Source organism: Salminus brasiliensis, chromosome 20 (assembly GCF_030463535.1).
Source record: "Salminus brasiliensis chromosome 20, fSalBra1.hap2, whole genome shotgun sequence".
Classification (NCBI taxonomy): domain Eukaryota; kingdom Metazoa; phylum Chordata; class Actinopteri; order Characiformes; family Bryconidae; genus Salminus; species Salminus brasiliensis.
In genome coordinates this window covers 20183541-20198578 of record NC_132897.1, presented here as the reverse complement: position 1 = coordinate 20198578, position 15038 = coordinate 20183541, and the positions used below count along the sequence as shown (strand labels likewise).

The following is a 15038-nucleotide window of genomic DNA, read 5'->3' as shown; positions in this document are numbered from 1 at the left end:
TCCTTTAAGGAAAGTGAAGACTGAGAAAGCCCTTTGCCATCCCAAATCTCTGGCAGGGTCATTCTTACTGGTGGTATTCAGAATCTCATTGATTAGTCTTAATATACACTATATTCAATTTCGCTAGTCTTACAAAAGTATACACACATACTCTTAATTGATAAAGTTTGGGTGAAAGAGCCTCCAGCAAGATGGCAGTGCTCATGTTTGTGGCAGAAGTTGGGGCTGGGGCTGGGCGGGGACATGGTCAGTGGTGCTTTTGTGACGGATTGTTCAAGCTCAATTGGCACTTCTGTATCAGGCCATTGTAGGATGGATCAGCTCAGAGAATGGCATGGCTCTGTGGCACAGAACGGCGGGCATTGTGGGTTTGGTCAGGCCGGAGCTCAGCACATAGAGAGTTGCTGAGTGAAATTGATCTGTCTGGGCTTAACCCCCAAGCCTTTCATGGGTCTGTGTCGCAGGCCAGGCTATTTTTTTGTTCGAATCAGCCTACGCAAGGCCTTTCCGTCCCACTGATCAGCACTTTACCCCCCTGCGAGGAGAGAGAGAGAGAGAGAGAGAGAGAGAGAGAGAGAGAGAGGGGCAGTGAACTGCATTGAAATCGCCGTTATTCTCCATTGTTCCCCAGGCACATCAATAGCGTTGGGTAGAAGCCTGGGCAAAAAAAGCGCTAGGCAAGACACTTTAGGATAAAGAGAATGATCACGGGTGCGTGGTACCAGGGAAAACCTGGGAACAAAGGAGGCATGTAGCCTGGCCGTGCATCAAGCAGGCGTTAACGTGCAAAGCAACATAACTGACAGGTGTCTTCGTGGGAGCTGACATCTCCAAACCTAAACATAAAAGAATGCATTCGGTTATGTTGACTTTCAGTGTCAGAAACAGCAAGGTGTTATAATGAGACACGTGTTTAAACTTTTGTCTTTCCTTTAGCTCAGAAGGAGAAAATCACACTGTACAGAAATATTTTTTAGAAGATTTTAGTCAGTGTCATTAGTCAGTTTAAGTGGACGGAGATGGAAAAGGCAGATGTTTTTCAAATGTTTCAGTGACATTATATACGTATCATGCTTGAAGAGCATGTCTAGACCTGCTGACTGCACATACTTTCATTTCATGAAAGAGAGAAGGAAACTGTGAGGGAGTTTCCCAGACTTCCAGACATCTGAAAAACACTGGAAACTGCTCCATGATATCACTAACTAATAAACGGCTGGTTCAGTCAGTCAGTAGTTCACTTCAGTAACCTTTGAGTTAATTGTAGCATGATCTTAAATTCATCAGCAGACTTAGATATTAAGTTAGGAAAACTCTCAAATTTAGAGGAAATCTATTCATTATCCTGGCCATCTTGTGTTCATGAGTCATGTATCCCTCTCATGATAAGTTTAGATTTTTATCTTCACAAATGTCCAGAGTTCTACAAATAACCCACAAGGCAGATTGATGTTGATGTTACCCTGATGTGCAACACACATATTGATCATTGAGCCAGGACCCATGACCTAAATATCAATTTGTGGAAAATTACTTTCCACGGATGTAAGAAAGTTCTCTAAAGGTTCAGTAGGTAAAAGTGGAACTACATCATTGTCAGTAACAGAGATGGTATTGCAAGCGAACAATAGGAACGACTGCTCTTAGTTCACAAGAGAATATCACATAGGCATTTTTTCAGGTGTAGAAACAGCACAAATAGAACATGCTGGGTATGATGATCAGGAGGTCTTTCTAAGCTTGGTCTTCAATGATTTGTCCCACAAACACCACTTACTTACTTACTTGCGATCAAACGTCTAAAGCTTTACAATGACCCAAATGTTCTGGTGCTTCCTGAGGGATTATATACAGTGAAACCCTTTATGCTCTTTATGGAGAGACACACCTGTGGCACCACTGCGTAACTGAGTAACCGAACTACACCACCTCTTGAGTCATTAAGAACCTGTGTGTGGGTGTATCTCCTGAGGAATGCATGTCAGATATTTAAGTTAACTTGCTAAGCTCTGCCAGCAGAGAACTCAAGAGAACATGGTCTATTTAAGAGTCGGTTTCTCAGTTTAGACATGCTGGCAGCCCATCTGGATCAGGGGAAGCTGTTGTATTTGGTTATTTGGTTAGCATGGGGTAGTGCCAAACTGTGTACATGGATTGGTGATACCTTACACCTCCAAAAATTCATAGACAGTGCTCTAGTTTCTCTGGACGTTAACTTGAAGAAGTGGGGTTTTGACACTCTGGGTCGTAACTATGTAGTATTTCTACCTGAAAATAGCAACTTAAGAATGATTTCGATGCTCCACTGACCTCTAATAGGAGGAATGGTGTCTCTATCGTTGCCATCCCGGGTCCGGATCTCTGCTAACTGCACCACGTAACTCTGGTGAAGCGAGCAAGAAAACACTTGTGAAAACTGTGAAATCCTGTATAAAATCCTATGCTGGTTCTGTACCTTTCAGCTTGTCCAGAAATATGTGTTCTTCAGTGGTGGCTCAAAGCACCAATAACACTTCTCGACTAAGGAGATTATGAGCAGGAAATGCCAATTCTGCATAATGCTGCTTTAAAAACTACTGGTTCAGGGGGTGGCCTTAATGCCCAACTTAAGAAAGCCATGGTGGTGAAACTCCTAAAACAGTAAGACTGTATTGGAAAATTTTAGGGATTTTAATATTAAGGGATGCTTACGCTTTGCTGATTTTATCAGGTGACTATTTCACTTGCTGGTTGAGTTCCCCACAAGATTGCCAGATTTGCAGGTATCCAGGGTTATTGTAATGATAAATTCACTGCGGTGACTTTTTTCTAAGATACTTTCTAAATCTTCAGTAGCAACAAGAAGAGTTGACCATTTAAAAAAGTTTCAATGGTCTCAATGGTCAAAAGGTCAGTAAGAATATTCAGGAGTAAGATGAGCTGATAGAAGATCTGTAGAAGGCTTAATTGCAGAAAGCTAGATTGCTTAATCTAGGCTGCCAATCCAACACATTTGGTTGCCTGGCATGTTAGCAACTTGCCAAATCCAAACTGACCTCATGTGCACGGTCACTGTATGGCTTTAATAAACATAATTTTAGGCCTTTAATAACCTCAACATATAACCACAAAACCATATTTGGTTCTGTTCGCTTTGTGCATACCTACCTTGGTCCTGGTGTCCAACTGACCTATACAGCTGTGTGTTCTCGCTGCTTTGCCACATCCTCTTTAACTCAGTAAGGCCTTGTTAATGAGTTGATTGGTTGGATCAGGTGTGCTGGGAGCAAGGAAAAGACTTAAATGTGCTGGACAGTGAGCCTCCAGGACCAGCAGTTGCAGACCACTGCCTTTTTCTTTTTTTACCATTTCAAATATAAAATGCAAAAGTATGCAAAAGTTTGGGCACATCTAGTTCAAAATGTCTGCTACTCTGACTATTTAAGTGAGAAGATGATGATTGCTTACTGATTCGTTTGACGGCAGAAGACCTTCCGGAATCTTTAGTAGACTCTGCACTGGTGGTGCACTGTACTACTGTGCAGCAACACTTGCACAAATATGACCTCTCCAACTGTTAAGCACAGGGGTGGTGCTTGTTGCTGAATCTGTAAAGGATGGATATAAAAAAGTAATCTTGCTTAAAATAGTATAGTAAAAGAAGTTTTCCATGTGTAAAAAAAAAAAATATCTATTTATTTGAAATGTATTTATTTATTTATAATATTTATATTTATATTATTTCTCTGAACATGCTAATCTTCGGGTTCTCTTCAGTCGTGTATCTCAGCTCTCCTCAGGACATTTTAATCTTCAGGTTATCTCAGGTTAGCAACGTTAGCACGACGGCGCTCCCAGCCGCTCAGGCTGGCGCGTGCCACCTTCAGTTCCCGCGCGCTCCACTTCATGAATGGAGGGGTGTGGCGAGCGGCAGCAGCGCGAACGCGAGCGCGGCTGACGTCATGGCACTAGTTAACATTCACGGGCGAATTTTTTTTTACACCCCCCCCTCCTTTTTTTTTTTTTGGAGGGGGGTCCAGTATAGACTCGAGGAGGAGTCCCCCACCAGCAGTACACACAGCAGAGCACGCCGAGCTCCAGACAAGACGGTGAGAGCGAGAGAGAGAGAGAGAGAGAGAGAGAGAGTGTGTGTGTATATGTGTGTATATGTGTGTATGTGTGTGTATGTGTGTGAGAGAGAGAAAGAGAGAGAGAGAGAGAGAAAGAGAGAGAGAGAGAGAGAGAGAGAGAGTGTGTATATGTGTGTGTATATGTGTGAGAGAGAGAAAGAGAGAAAGAGAGAGAGAGAGAGAGAGAGAGAGAGAGAAAGTGTGTATATGTGTGTGTATATGTGTGAGAGAGAGAAAGAGAGAGAGAGAGAGAGAGAGAGTGTGTATATGTGTGTGTATATGTGTGAGAGAGAGAAAGAGAGAAAGAGAGAGAGAGAGAGAGAGAGAGAGAGTGTATATGTGTGTATATATGTGTGAGAGAGAGAAAGAGAGAAAGAGAGAGAGAGAGAGAGAGAGAGAGAGAGAGAGAGAGAGAGAGTATATGTGTGTATATGTGTGTGAGAGAGAGAAAGAGAGAGAGAGAGAGAGAGAGAGAAAGAGAGAGAGAGAGAGAGAGAGAGAGAGAGAGAGAGAGAGAAAGAGAGATAGAGAGAGTATGTGTGAATGACAGGCAAAATAGGGGCGGGACGAGCGCGCGGAGGGTTTTGTGGTTTTTTTGGAGGAGAGACCCAGAGAGGGGAGGGGGATAACAAAGGAATCACAGACGCGCCTGAGTTTCAGAAAACTGCGCTGATCTGTGCAGCAGGAAACATTGTTTCTCTGTTTCTCTCGCTGCGTTCAGCCGTTTGAGCACCACTACCATCGCCAGAGCGAACAAATAAACAAACAAGCAAACAAACGAAGCTGTGTTTTCACTTTTCCTCAGACTCACAGCACAGCACAGCACAGCACAGCACAGCTACCAAGTTCAGGGGCTAGCTATTAACTCTGCTGCAGATCTCCTCAGGCTTTGTCCTCTCTGAGGCACAGCAGCCCCAAACGAAGGAAGACGAGGCGACTCGCATCAGGACCAGTGAACACAAAAGCCACTCAATAAAGCAGCTCCCCCTCTTTTCTTCCCTCCCCTTTGCAATACTCAGTTATTGCATTCCTTAGGGCGTCTTCTCCTCTTTCGCGTTGGCCACGGGCTCCAGCCAGCAGATCCCAGGAGGAGCGTCTAGTGGATCTTCGCTTGCTGCTGCTGCTGCTGCTGCTGCTGCTGCTGCTGGTGGTGGTGGTGGTGAATATATACAGAAGCGACGCCGAAGTGGCTGCCTGACAGCTCCAGCTCCAGCTCCAGCTCCAGCTCATACCCTTCTCTCTTTATCACCTTCATGGACGACTGAAAGTGTGGGGCTCTGTTGTGAAGAAGAGGGGAAGCGTGTCTGCACGAAGCTGAAGGATTCCTCCTGAGAGAGACGCACTGAAGGTAGGCTTTGCTTCCACTTCAGAGGAGACAGATAAGTAGACAACTTTTAGCTGATGTTTGAGTCCACATGTGCGCCTGCTTGCATTACAGAGAGGCAGAAAACTAGAACCTCGTGTGTGTGTGTGTGTGTGTGTGTGTGTGTGTGTGTACGACTTCAGCTCGGTTTAGGCGCTCCGAGGACCCTGGAGCTGCTCTCTGTTGTCCGGACCACTCAGACAGGTCCCCTCGTATGAAGCGCTCATCACTACTCACAGATTAAAGTGTAGAGATCCTCACAAGTAAGTTTTTTCACCTCTACACCTGGAAACCCTCTAATCCAACTCTCTGGTCCAGCTACGGTGGGTGTGTCAGCAGCCCCAGCTGAACCGCTCCTCAGTGTGTCCAGGGCTTGTTGCTGCTGTGTGCTGAAGCTCGTCCCCCCACTGTCCCCCCACTGTAGCTTTGAGCTGCTAGCATGGGAACAGCAGGAGCTCCCAAAGAAAAATGTGTGTAGAAAAAGAAGTTTAAAAAAGAGTGTTTTTGTGTTTTGTGAGAACTGGATTTGGTCACACTCTTCTTTTAAAAGTAGCCCGTCGGCTGTTATCCGCTTTCTGGACTTAACACAGCTGTGTCAACAGTGATGTCCAGGCCAGAGTCCACCTCACTTGGCCTCGCTGTGGTGTTTTTTTTTTTTTTTTAGGGATGTAGCAGGACAACACATCGTATGATATCATACTGCATCGTAGTATTGTGGCTAGCGTGTTCGCCTGGGGCTGACATTAGAAGCAGGACTGTATAAAACGATTAAAACGAAAGATTATACTTCAAATGTTGTATTTTTCAGCATTTCTATACACTATATCCATAAATAACATGTTAAGGCACATTTTCAGACACTGTATCGCAAAACGTGTCGAATCGAGACACTTCCGAATTTTGCAGAAAGCACTTTTCCTCAAGTTCTGAACTCCTCAGTCTTTTTTAGGGTTGGGAAAGTCGCTCGAACATCCTCAGCAAATTCTGGTTATGACCTAAAACATGGGAACGGATGGTTTCATTGATGCTGAAACTGATATGCAAGTGAATTAGTGATGCTATGATCTGAGCTGTAACCTCATGGCAGGTGAGTGGTCTTGCCTGCCTTTTCAGCAGAAGACTTATCAAACAGAATTATCCACCGTGGATTTGAAGGCCTCATTGTTTCGCAGAGGCAACGCTCTCTCCCGATGGACCGTCCGTTGCACGTCCCACGGCCCCCCTGGTGTCTCCCTTTTCTCTGCGAGATTTGTTGTTGGTGACTTGAGCTTTCCAGAGAGCTCGCACTCCAAACATTCCAGGCTTCTCGAGCACAGTGGAGCCGGCCAGCTCCGCGCAGCTGGGAACCTTATAAGACTCTGGGGCTCTTGAGCAATATCACTCAACCCTTAAACTCCATAGCCTGATGCCCTGGGGAAAGTGTGTGTGTTTATGTGTGTGTGTGTGTGGGGGGGGGTAGTTGATGATCTTTGCATTCCACTTTGCCTAACAGGGGCAGCATGCCATCCAGGTCATCCCAGTAAGAGTGGCAGTACATACACACACAAACACGCAAGTATATACAGATGCTCCAATACACAGAAATGTGCCCAAATGCCCTCATACACAAATAGGTGGGGGAAGCATGCGTACTGCACACACACACACATGCCTAAACGCACTAACAGTTGCTTCACTGCTGTCCTGGGGATTGTCCTGCATACTCGACCTGCACACACATATACACACACACACTCGCAGGCCATCACACCCACACAGGGGAAAACAAACATGTGTCATTCCTTCCCAAAGCACATGATGTTTGTCCTCACCGGAGCCGTGGCAGTTTGGAGAGGCAGCTATTGTGGGGTGTTCTATCTGTTCTCTTCTTTCTTGGCTGCTCCCGCAGTTGTTTTTGAAAAGGGAGAGCCCGTGTGCAAAGGGAAACCGAGGCCAGGCCAGCATGGGTGATGGAGCGGGAAAAGAGGGATGAAGCAAGAGAAAAGAAAGAGAGAGAGAGAGAGGGGAAAAGAGGAGTGCAGATCCTGGAGAGAAGGTGCGGAGGGGTCAGGGTGGGGGTGTTTTGGCTGAATCTAGGCGCAGCTGCATGCAAAAGAGAAAGACAGAAAGAGTGAACTAGGGTGAGACGGGAGAATGAGGGGGTGATTACTACTGAGACATGTTATAAGAGAATGGAAGAAGAAGAGGCCTATAGGGGAAGAAATGTAGGCAAGACGTAGGTCTTGCCATGTTGTTAGTTATGCTGCAGCTGACCTACAATATTGCTTTAATTTCTTATTGTTAAACAATATCACAAAACTTTGAGACAAACTTGTAATCACAGTATTTCAGTTTTCCGAAGTTCGAATAGTTGGAAAAAGATGGAAACCATGGCCTCCAGAACCACAGGGCGATCACTTTTCAAAGAACTAGGTCAAACAAATCAAAATCTCAATTTCAGATGGTGGTGGAACAACAAAAAGACAAACTCAATGGCAGAACCAATCAGAATTGTTACCACACTATGTGGCATTTATTATATATAATATAAGATGTGAGCTAGTTAGCTATCTGGGCAGAACCCAGTGAAGACAAGAACCCTGTAAACAAAAACATTGGGACATGGAACTTGCATTACATCTCGGATAGAGGCTGTGTGTAGCGCTGAGAGTGTCCTCAAACGTAGTTTATCTAAATGTAGTTAAAACAGCATTATGCTAGAACTGTAGACTCTCCCTTCAGTTGATGGAGTGTAAATCACTTTCGCTCCACTGTCGTAAATACAAGTCACGCTATTAGTACCATAATATGGAAAGCTGTACATCATGCATTTGTTGACAATGCATGTGGACGGACAGTGATTTTACAGGATTTTACACAAATATGATTTGAGCTATGCAGCGTTACGCAGCTCTCGTGAGAGGTGTTGTGCAGCTTTACCAATATTCCATAGTGCAGTAACAGTGTTCCGGCCTCAACATGATTGAAGCTGCTATTTTCAGATAAAATGCTGCATAATGTTGCTTTAATCAAACCTACTTATGCTTACTTTGTAATTACACAAGTACCCATAATGTAAGAAAAAACACACTGTGATGTAACACGGTGCAATTTATTGCAATAATTGGAAATACTGTCATATTCCTTATTTTCACAACTTACAATATCTATTAAAAAATATATTTTTTAGAGGTTTAATAAGTCGGAACTGGAAGAAAAGCACATTTGAACATTTAAATACTATCAAAAACTGTGAGTACAATATTTTAATTCATCATTTCACACAATGTGTTACATCCAGTCAAGACTGATGATGCTCTCTTTCTATTGGCATATGCTGTAGGTCAGTATACTGTACTGTACTGGACGACAACCAAAAAGTGCTCAAAAAGCAAACTGGTGTAATTTATCATGATAATAATATCATTATATCATCATAATGCGGAGAACAGATTGATATGTAAAGGCATACACAAGGGCATTGTGTGGTAGTGACAGAGCATCAATAGACTACAGCTGACATTTATGAAACACATAACCTTAGTGCTCAGCTATACTGTCTACAGGAACATTGCTTCTTGTGGTCTGTCTTCTCATAAAGTGTTTGCTTGGCTCCGATACACCTGATCTGGTTAATCAAGTCTGTTGTTGTTGAACTTAAGATGTAGGTGTGTTTACAGTTGCAGCTTATTAAGGAGGACATTATGTCTTAGAAAGGTTGATCCACCTAGTTTCAGTAATGGCACACCTTAAGAAATAATTGAACATAATTAGCTCATTAAACAGAGATGATATACCCTGCTATGGAAGGTCGGTCTACGCATGCTTAGAGCAAAGCTGCTAACCAGCACTCTTAGAGACTTGCCAAGTTACAATTCCAATCTAAATGTCTTGTGAATGGTCCTTAGATAACCCTGAAGAATCCGAATCACCTTTGGTCTGAAGGTTTTATGCATCTGATGTCCTTCAGACATAGAGTAGCCTAAATCTGACTAAAGATGGCTAAAGTAGCCTACCTGTAGACTCTTTAGCCGTTTCTTGGAGAGTTCTTTCCTGTCTACACTGGGGCCCAACACTGTTCTCAGAAGATCACCATCTCAGTGTCATTATGGGCAGTGCTAGCTCTAAACCAACACACACCCAGTAGTTTAGTATGTTGCTTTAATAACTCTTTAGAAGATCTTCTGAAGCAGGTTTGGCCACTCCCTTTACAGACCTCAGCCCTTAGATCCACATGTTTATCTCAACATGTTCCTACATATCCAGGGTCATTAGCGTTAGGTGTTTCGTTCGGTACCGTTGCCACAGATGTATTCAAAATCAAGCACCTAGCCATGCAGTCTGCCTTTACACACGTTAGTGAAAGAATGGGCTGTTCCAAAGCGCTCACTGAATTCAAATAGAAGCTCCTGTAAATGCAAGGTGTTGGTGTCCCAATACTTTTGTCCATAAAGTGTGTATGAAGCCTAGATTGATCTACAAACCACTATGACCAGAGGATCTACTATACAGCTCTAGAGCTTGGCTCTCATAAAATGACTAAATGAATAAATAGCTTTTTACTCTGTATTATGGGAGATGTTTTACATCGTCGTTCAAATCAACCACCATGAGAGGAGGGCAGCATATGCAATTTACACCATAACACATATGGGTGGCATGCATGTACTTCCTCTCTCACAGTGGGGGGGAGGGTGTGCATATGCCAGGTTGTTGAAAGACATGAGGACATGAAGGTGTGATGTTGGGATGGAGGAGAAGCCTAACTGGTGATAGGCTGTGCTGCATCACACACACTGTCCTTTCTTTCTGCTGTCTATGCCTGTACTCCCTCACTTCTCTCCTCCAGCCTGCCAAGGAATGTGTATGTGTGTGTGTGTGTCTGCTTTTTGGAATGCCTGTTCTGGGGTCCATGGTGACTGTGCAGATAGGGGTGTCCATTGCACAACTCCTGTTGACTCAGTTTTAGGGGTAATGCTCTCAAGGGCTGTTGCATATATGTTCTCTTTTCTTTGTATTTTTTCTAGATTAGGATCTGCAGCGTTGTTTCTGATGGACAAATGGACGCTTAATATGTCCGGTTATGCAATCACAAGCGAATCCGAGGAAATGTAAGAGCTTTTATGGCCTTGATTTTACAAGTTCACATTATGAATGATTTGCTTTATGCACATTATTATTAATTCACAGTTAATTGGCGTACATGTGGGTTGGCTTCTCTGCAGGACAGTCTTGGTTAGGGCGTGGGGGGCGGTCTGTTGGCCCCAACTCAAGGCTGGCACCATAGGACATCCAACAGTGAAGTTACAGGAATGTTCCTGCACTTTTAAGCTGCTTGTTGCTTCAGCTTCATGATCCATTGGGTATTTTTGCAAACTTGTTTGGAGTTGATTGATTTTCTGTTCTTTTACGAAGTACAAGCAAAGAACTGTCCATGGTAATTGACAGTACGTTACAAAGAAACAGAAGGATTGTACCTTGCAGTCCTGAGAGGCTTCTAGACTGTCAGTAAGCGAGATAATCAAAGCAGTACACGGTTTGGAGCAGGAAAGAAAGAGAGTATTGAACATACCCTTAAGAAAGAGGATGTCCTTGTGAGGACAGAAATGAAAAGATGTCTCATTGGAAACCTAAAGCTAGATTTGAAGCTTTAACATGAATGGCGGGACAACCTAGGAACTGCAGTCTGAAGATTGTCGTCCTGAACTTAACATCCCAGACCTCTTTTTGCCAGGACACTGATTGTACTGTTAGCCTGTATGTCTTTTTTTTTTTTCCTGTGCTTTCGTCCCTACTGTAAGGGTTCAGGTTAGTCCTGTTTTGTGAAAACATCAAGTCATAAGGCTTTGATATCTCATGGCTTTTAATCAGGTGTTTGGTGTTTCTAAGAACACCCGCCTTTCTTGGAAATCAAATCCTGATATTTATTAAATTCTTATGAAACAGGGCTAATGGGAACTTGGAGGCCTCTGGTGAACAAGCAGACCACACATGATGGAATTATTTGAGCTACTAGATAATAGGGATATTATATAAAATATTACAGGAAAAGACACTAACACAATTACAAAGAACAGTTGTTGAAAATGCACCAATTGTTGCCCTGAAATGGATGTGTGGCTATATCAGCCATAACATTAGTACCACAATAAAGCATTGCTTATCTTAATCTACAGTGGCACATGTTTTTGAGGCAGCAAGTGAAGAGTCAATTCTTGTTAGAGCAAAGATGCCTAAGCACTTTATGTTAGGGAAGGCAAAAAGCAATGTTTGTGGGAGGGCCAAATAAATATAAAAAATACAATATAGAAAATTTCAGTTTCTATTATTACATTATATTTAAATACTCCAACCTTTAATAATTTAAGGATGTGGTGCTTGTTCTCTCATAGATTAGGTAAATGTGGTTGGGTAACGTTCTGACTTTCCATGCCAAATCAAACAGCCAAAGTTGGCCTATGAGCTCTACTTTATTCACCCATGGTATCGAACAGAGGTCACTAATAGACAGGCCGCGGCCCACGTCCGGACCCAGATGCTGTCTAGAGACGTCACTACGAGACGAGTTACTAAGCTCTGTTTACTAAGCATTTTAAGATGAACATTTTTTTCAAAAGCATTGTTTTATTTTTCAGTTTTACTTCAAATTAGAGAACAACCTTTATTTTGATTATTTGATATTTATAATTCGTCCAGTTCAGTGTGAAAACTGACAGTAATATTGTCTTTGTGATTTGGTAATTTGATTGACATTCAATCGTTGACTCACAGGAAAAACACAGGATATGGCACTGAATCACAAATCAAGGTAGACAATATAACATTCTGGACCTTTAGTTGAGAACATTTTTGAAGGCATTTAGCAGATGCTCTTATCCAAAGACTTACAAATGTACTTCACTGTTGACTCCGAAAATACCCTTAGCTACTTTGTCTCGGCTAGGATCCAAGATTCAAGCTCAGAAACGACTAAATACAAAAGTCAGTATGGAGACCACAATACTCAGCACTACACTTTGCCTAGGTGCTCTTGGAACAGGAGGATCTTCAGTCTGTGTTTGAAGACAGCGAACATCCATGGGAAGTTCCACTACTTTGGTGCCAAGACAGAAAAAAAAACCTGACCCTTGATCTAGAAGATGGTTCTGGAGCATTTGAACAAATTTCTAGGCCTTTCACCCTCTGAGATAGCTTCTCATTCTGTGTTGGAACCAGAGCATTTACACTCTCCTCTTCTCCTGATAACTGATACTGACCCAGAAACACAGCATGGAAGGCCAGCTTGCATGACACTTTCAGGGAATAGACAGAGGCTGAGATCAAGTATCCAGTTTTGGACCTACAGTGCTTACGTAAGATCAGTGGGAGAGAGGAACCAGATCCAAAGTCAACATCACAGAGTGCAGACAACATCTCCAACTGAAACACTGTGACAGCGCTGTTTAGGAAAGGGGCGATGTCTTCGATGGGGTTAACTTGGACTCCAGCTTTACTTGTCTGGATGATACAACATGCTTTTGAAGTTCAGGATTTAAGAGCGCAATAAGTTTAGGCTAATGTCTAATATGTTCTCATAAGGCTTTCTCAGCAAAGGGTGGGACTCATTAAATCAGAATTAAGAAGCCACATTAACAGAACCTCTATGCGTGCGTGTGTGAATGAATGAGCGCAAGTGAGTATGAGGAACGAAAAAGGGTAGAGGAACGACTAGAAACAGAGTGGTACAAATAAGGAAAAGAATGAATCACATTCCTTTTTTGCTGGGTGTATTACCAGTCCAGAGTCAGTCACCCCTCCTAAGGTTATGAAAGGAGTCCATCACATTCCTACACAAACAACCGAAAGAACCAAAAGCTTGACTACTGCTCTCCGGTTGACTTAGTATCACAACAGCGCAACTTGCGCTGGAATCCCATCAGAATCCTAGTTCAATCGAGCCCCAGCATGCATAAGTCAGCTCTTTGCAATGCAGCCCACCTGCGGAGTCACCACTGACCCAAAGCCAGAGTGTAAATTTCACCATAATGTAATTAGAATGGACCTGCTTTTCTGGAGGTGCAAATTACAGACCTCACCAGACTGCAAAATATAAAACACTGATGCAACCATGCTGACACACCACGTGAGTCATCGGGGGGGGGACCCTGAACCGCAGCCTGCTACGTGCTACCTCAGGCGTTGCCTGGCCGGCTGCTGCAAGCTGGGAGTTGCTCTTGTGGCATTTTTATAATACTCCTAACAGCTGAAACCGAGAGGCCACGGCCACACTCCTTCCCATTACTGTCCTGTGACGTTCTCTTGGATGAGATTGAATATTTCGTAGTTTTTCATACAGGTACTTGTGTTTGGTAGTGTTGTGTGCATTCCTGTAATGCTGCTTTCAATTAATGATTAAATAAATATGAAGTTGTGGTCACTGACCCACATTAAGTGTAGGAGGTTCAGTCAGCTGAGTCTGGTATAGCTAATTAAAGGTGCTGTAGAATGGGATTACAGAGTATTTTAAGTTGTTTTGTGATGTATTAATAGTAAACGTGTCTTTGGTTTGGGTGATGCAGTTTTACAAGCCTATTTGCTGCTTTACAAGCCTATTATTTGGCAGTGTTTGGACGGGCTCATAAAAACTAAATAACTCTGCTTTGATTATCTGGTTTACGCCACCACAGCAGCTCACAATAGCCACATAGTGTAGCATATCATAGTTTCTAGGAACAAGAACCTTGTAATTGCTGTAATTTTTTGCTGTCCTCTCTGGGTCCACTTGGTGTCCAGTTGGTACGGTGTGCTTTTAGCTAGCTAAAGAGACTGTAGTAGCGTCTGCTACAGTTAGTTTTTTGCCTAGCAATCAGCTTCCCTGCACCATGTGGTACTTGTCAGGTCTTCATGTGGTTACCCTCTGCAGTGCTGTCGGACCTAGCATGGTAAAGAACTCAAGCCTTGCTCTCAGAGCCTTAAGATGTAGACCACATGTTTGCCAGTTTTTAGATGTGAAGGGTCCATAGCGGTGCAAACACTGCGGTAGTGATGCTAATGCCACAGTAGCAATGCTGGGCGACACACACATTAATGCCACAGTGTCTTCACATCACTTCCCTTTACAGTAATATTTCAAGCAAGAAGACACATCAGCTTACCTGATATTTTATCAGGATACAACACACATACTAGTCACATGACATGACCAGGTGTAAATGGGGTTACCCTGCAGTTTAGATTTGGGGCACTGCTTTTTAACCTATTAAAATTTTTTTATTCTTCAGAGAACCCATAAAATCCATGCTTTCAGTGTTCTTGGTTTTGGTTTTGGTTTTTTTTCCCATCACTGATAAACTGTCATCAGAGTGACACGTATGACGCAGTCACAGTGTGAGGTGGCTAATGCCAGCGCCAGCAGAGCTAACCAGTATAGATTTTTCCATTGCTTTTTAGATTTGACGTTTGAAATGTTCTGCAGGATACAAGGCAGAGAAGTGTGTGTGTGTGTGTGTGTGTGTGTGTAGGCTTAACCTATGACCTACTGTCTCTAAATGTTGTATTTATATATCATCACTGCTGCAAAACCTCTTTTAATAAAATTGAACTCTTAT

The 15038-nt window shown here is 43.1% G+C and overlaps 1 protein-coding gene across 2 annotated transcripts in view; it reads left to right on the top strand.

Moving 5' to 3' along the window:
- The first annotated feature begins 4063 nt into the window (after positions 1-4063).
- The window catches only part of rhobtb4 (Rho related BTB domain containing 4), a 58904-nt gene continuing 47929 nt past the window's right edge, over positions 4064-15038 (top strand). Inside the window, exons 1-3 of one of the 2 annotated variants that reach the window (XM_072664508.1) lie at positions 4064-4088; positions 5129-5457; positions 5616-5735. The gene's annotated coding sequence lies outside the window, so the exon portion shown is untranslated. Of the gene's footprint in view, positions 4089-4839; positions 5458-5615; positions 5736-15038 lie in introns of those variants that run through there. The other variant, XM_072664509.1, reaches the window with a different exon arrangement.